This window comes from Schistocerca nitens, chromosome 7 (assembly GCF_023898315.1).
Source record: "Schistocerca nitens isolate TAMUIC-IGC-003100 chromosome 7, iqSchNite1.1, whole genome shotgun sequence".
NCBI lineage: Eukaryota > Metazoa > Arthropoda > Insecta > Orthoptera > Acrididae > Schistocerca > Schistocerca nitens.
The window spans coordinates 309,410,785-309,415,784 of NC_064620.1; the positions used below are offsets into that span (position 1 = coordinate 309,410,785).

Below are 5,000 nucleotides of genomic sequence, written 5' to 3' on the forward strand. Positions count from 1 at the left end.
ATACGCTATTGGAGCTGGAATTACCGCGGCTGCTGGCACCAGACTTGCCCTCCAATAGATACTCGTTAAAGGATTTAAAGTGTACTCATTCCGATTACGGGGCCTCGGATGAGTCCCGTATCGTTATTTTTCGTCACTACCTCCCCGTGCCGGGAGTGGGTAATTTGCGCGCCTGCTGCCTTCCTTGGATGTGGTAGCCGTTTCTCAGGCTCCCTCTCCGGAATCGAACCCTGATTCCCCGTTACCCGTTACAACCATGGTAGGCGCAGAACCTACCATCGACAGTTGATAAGGCAGACATTTGAAAGATGCGTCGCCGGTACGAGGACCGTGCGATCAGCCCAAAGTTATTCAGAGTCACCAAGGCAAACGGACCGGACGAGCCGACCGATTGGTTTTGATCTAATAAAAGCGTCCCTTCCATCTCTGGTCGGGACTCTGTTTGCATGTATTAGCTCTAGAATTACCACAGTTATCCAAGTAACGTGGGTACGATCTAAGGAACCATAACTGATTTAATGAGCCATTCGCGGTTTCACCTTAATGCGGCTTGTACTGAGACATGCATGGCTTAATCTTTGAGACAAGCATATGACTACTGGCAGGATCAACCAGGGAGCTGCGTCAACTAGAGCTGAGCAGCCGGCCGCCCGGGAGTGTGTCCCGGAGGCCCGCGCGAACACGCAAGCGTCCGCTCAATTATTCCGCAAACAGGAGGAGGCTGGGCTCCCCTGCACGATACACCTCGAAACCCTCTCAGGTCCCGGCGGCGCGCAGCGCCGTCCTAAGTACTTGGTCGGGTTCGAGAGAGGCGCAATCGCCCGGAGATAGGCGAGTAGACGCTTTCAGTGCGACCACCCGTGCTCCCAACTGAGCTTGCCGCTGCCGACAGAGGCCCGGGAGCGTGCTGTCGTGGTGTTGCCGGCGGGAGACAACACGCGGCCACAAACAGTGGCCGGGCAGCTCCAACGCCAGCGCCACAGAGGGGCAGAGCCCCACTTGGGTGCCAAAGCGAACTCTCCCAGCACAGCGCACGCGCCAACACATCCGCACAGCTGCGATACAAACCACCTGCGAGAACCGCGGGGGCGACCGAGCAGCAGACGGCGTCGCGGCGCCGAGTGCCGGGCGGCGGCGCATCCTCGACGCACACAGTCCTCAATCGGACCAGCACACTGCAGATGTCCACCGCGCTTCGCACCGGGCCCGCGAGGACCCACTTTGGCCGCACGGCGCCGCGCGCTGGGTGCGCCGGCGCGCAGCTGCGCCGCCTGCCGCGTCCGTCGGCCGGCGCGCCTGCCACTGGGCGCCCCCACCAGCCGGCTGTAGCGCGTGCGCCCACGCAGCGCGCGGCCAGCACGCCGGGCGCTCCCCCCTCACCGGCCGGGGACGGTCCCACCCAGCCACCGCCGCGTATCGCTTCATACCCACATGCCCACTCACGTTCGTGGGTATGACGGGTGTCGCTGAAGCAACCAGTTAATACCTGTACCGATTGTCGCAATCAATGATTCACCTCCAGCGTAAACAACCGCGCAACAACGGATTTCCAGTTCATTTGCGTAACTTGGGCAGCAAACGTAGACGTCCATCTACATTTGCAAATTCAGTGGGTCTTGCATGCCTGGATGATATGCGTCACGACACGCCACATCAGCCCACATACATGCTGCGACGTATACACGAGAGAACACGTGGAAGGTGGCCCGCGTACGTATGCGAATGCCATTGCACAGCTGCGAAGCTCATTGAACACGCAAACTCCCGCCTGACGAACTAGAGGCGACAGGGGGGCGATATACGTCTTACAGCAGTACACATTACAGTGGATAGCGGGACCATGTGGAACGTACGCAACACTCGCTAGATGTTGTGAGGGTACGCACCGTAACATGAATCAATACGCAGGACACCAGAGAGTGCGAGCACTGACCTATGTTGAGAGGGTTGCGATTAGGCAACGCTACATGAATGTTGCAATTCATATAACAATTACAGGTCAGGTTAGGGCCCAACGTGGGTTAGGTTAGGGCCCAACGTAGGTTAGGTTAGGGCGCAACGTAGGTTAGGTTAGGGCGCAACGTAGGTTAGGTTAGGGCGCAACGTAGGTTAGGTTAAGGCGCAACATAGGTTAGGTTAAGGCGCAACATAGGTTAGGTTAGGGCGCAACGTAGGTTAGGTTAGGGCCCAACGTAGGTTAGGTTAGGGCCCAACGTAGGTTAGGTTAGGGCCCAACGTAGGTTAGGTTAGGGCCCAACGTAGGTTAGGTTAGGGCCCAACGTAGGTTAGGTTAGGGCCCAACGTAGGTTAGGTTAGGTTAGGGCCCAACGTAGGTTAGGTTAGGTTAGGGCCCAACGTAGGTTAGGTTAGGTTAGGGCCCAACGTAGGTTAGGTTAGGTTAGGGCCCAACGTAGGTTAGGTTAGGTTAGGGCCCAACGTAGGTTAGGTTAGGTTAGGGCCCAACGTAGGTTAGGTTAGGTTAGGGCGCAACGTAGGTTAGGTTAGGTTAGGGCGCAACGTAGGTTAGGTTAGGTTAGGGCGCAACGTAGGTTAGGTTAGGTTAGGGCGCAACGTAGGTTAGGTTAGGTTAGGGCGCAACGTAGGTTAGGTTAGGTTAGGGCGCAACGTAGGTTAGGTTAGGTTAGGGCGCAACGTAGGTTAGGTTAGGTTAGGGCGCAACGTAGGTTAGGTTAGGTTAGGGCGCAACGTAGGTTAGGTTAGGTTAGGGCGCAACGTAGGTTAGGTTAGGTTAGGGCGCAACGTAGGTTAGGTTAAGGCGCAACATAGGTTAGGTTAAGGCGCAACATAGGTTAGGTTAAGGCGCAACATAGGTTAGGTTAAGGCGCAACATAGGTTAGGTTAAGGCGCAACATAGGTTAGGTTAAGGCGCAACATAGGTTAGGTTAAGGCGCAACATAGGTTAGGTTAAGGCGCAACATAGGTTAGGTTAAGGCGCAACATAGGTTAGGTTAAGGCGCAACATAGGTTAGGTTAAGGCGCAACATAGGTTAGGTTAAGGCGCAACATAGGTTAGGTTAAGGCGCAACATAGGTTAGGTTAAGGCGCAACATAGGTTAGGTTAAGGCGCAACATAGGTTAGGTTAAGGCGCAACATAGGTTAGGTTAAGGCGCAACATAGGTTAGGTTAAGGCGCAACATAGGTTAGGTTAAGGCGCAACATAGGTTAGGTTAAGGCGCAACATAGGTTAGGTTAAGGCGCAACATAGGTTAGGTTAAGGCGCAACATAGGTTAGGTTAAGGCGCAACATAGGTTAGGTTAAGGCGCAACATAGGTTAGGTTAAGGCGCAACATAGGTTAGGTTAAGGCGCAACATAGGTTAGGTTAAGGCGCAACATAGGTTAGGTTAAGGCGCAACATGGGTTAGGTTAGGGCGCAACATAGGTTAGGTTAGGGCGCAACATAGGTTAGGTTAGGGCGCAACATAGGTTAGGTTAGGGCGCAACATAGGTTAGGTTAGGGCGCAACATAGGTTAGGTTAGGGCGCAACATAGGTTAGGTTAGGGCGCAACATAGGTTAGGTTAGGGCGCAACATAGGTTAGGTTAGGGCGCAACATAGGTTAGGTTAGGGCGCAACATAGGTTAGGTTAGGGCGCAACATAGGTTAGGTTAGGGCGCAACATAGGTTAGGTTAGGGCGCAACATAGGTTAGGTTAGGGCGCAACATAGGTTAGGTTAGGGCGCAACATAGGTTAGGTTAGGGCGCAACATAGGTTAGGTTAGGGCGCAACATAGGTTAGGTTAAGGCGCAACATAGGTTAGGTTAAGGCGCAACATAGGTTAGGTTAAGGCGCAACATAGGTTAGGTTAAGGCGCAACATAGGTTAGGTTAAGGCGCAACATAGGTTAGGTTAAGGCGCAACATAGGTTAGGTTAAGGCGCAACATAGGTTAGGTTAAGGGATGGTGTATGAGGGGGGAGGGGACGAGGTTCGTTCATAGTGATGATGGTAAGTGGACGCCTGAGGCACCCTGAGATGTGTCACGTCAGGATGCACCTTTGGCTCAGGGGAGGTGGTGCGCCGGTTCTGTGGGTGTGGCAAGGGAGTGGCAGACCTGTGTCTTTCATTCCTGCCATTGCTTATATGCTGTGAGACACGCCAGTGTGGTGGTGTTGGCTGCACCCCTGTGTAGCACATGTGTGGGTGTTTGTGGCTTATCTGCGTAATGATGGTTGTTGGAAGTGTGAGATATTCTGTTTTTGGGGTGGACCTCCTGGTTTTGTTATCATAGTGTGAATGGTGTAATGTGGCGGAGAGGATGCACTGGATGTTGTTCCATGGTGGTGCTTAGATATTGTGTCTGTGTCTGTTACAGCCAGAGAGTAGTGTGTGATAGGGTGTCTGGGTGACGTGTAGTTCACATTGTGTGCAGAGACTGTCAGCATGTATAGGGACAGTTCTATGTCGTATGTCATCTATATTCCGATGGCTCTGCATCTATTAGTTATCAGCGCCATGTATCAGTTTAATCTGGTTGCAGTCTCGTGGTGTTCTATCTCTGTACAGTAGTAGAGGTGCGACTGCACTACGTAGCTACCCCTTGCGGCAGCTTTCCCCGGTGTATGGCATATGATTATCAGCAATGAGTCGATTAGTGACAACTGGTCGTGTGACAACGTCACATGTCTGCGGGTGGGATACGCTACAACCTGCTTGTGGGTCAGGGCTCAGTAATGCTCTCCTCACACTGAGCGCTCGGACCGTCATTACCCGTCTGCGTGATGTATTGCGGAGCGCTTTTAGCCATTGCCAGAGTCTTTGCGACTGCGAGTGCAACGCCCATGGGGACCGACATGGTTGGGGCGCTTCCTAGCTGATCGCTCAGCATCGGAATCCGTACTGTGAGCACGCAATCGCGCACAGACTTAGAGCATGTGTAGGGACAGCGGGAATTTCGCATCTTGGATACAACGCTTCATGAAACGGATGATATAGGGGTGGATTGCAACTTACGACTGCGAGAAAAGTCCGCCGTTCAT

At 53.5% G+C, this 5,000-nt stretch overlaps 1 non-coding gene across 1 annotated transcript in view; it reads right to left on the reverse strand.

Annotated features, from left to right (window-relative positions):
• Window positions 1-618, reverse strand: part of LOC126197102 (small subunit ribosomal RNA) — a 1,909-nt gene extending 1,291 nt beyond the window's left edge. The window contains exon 1 of the ribosomal RNA XR_007539502.1: window positions 1-618. This exon is cut by the window's left edge and continues 1,291 nt beyond it. This is a non-coding gene — a ribosomal RNA (small subunit ribosomal RNA).
• Between the last annotated feature and the right edge of the window lie 4,382 nt (window positions 619-5,000).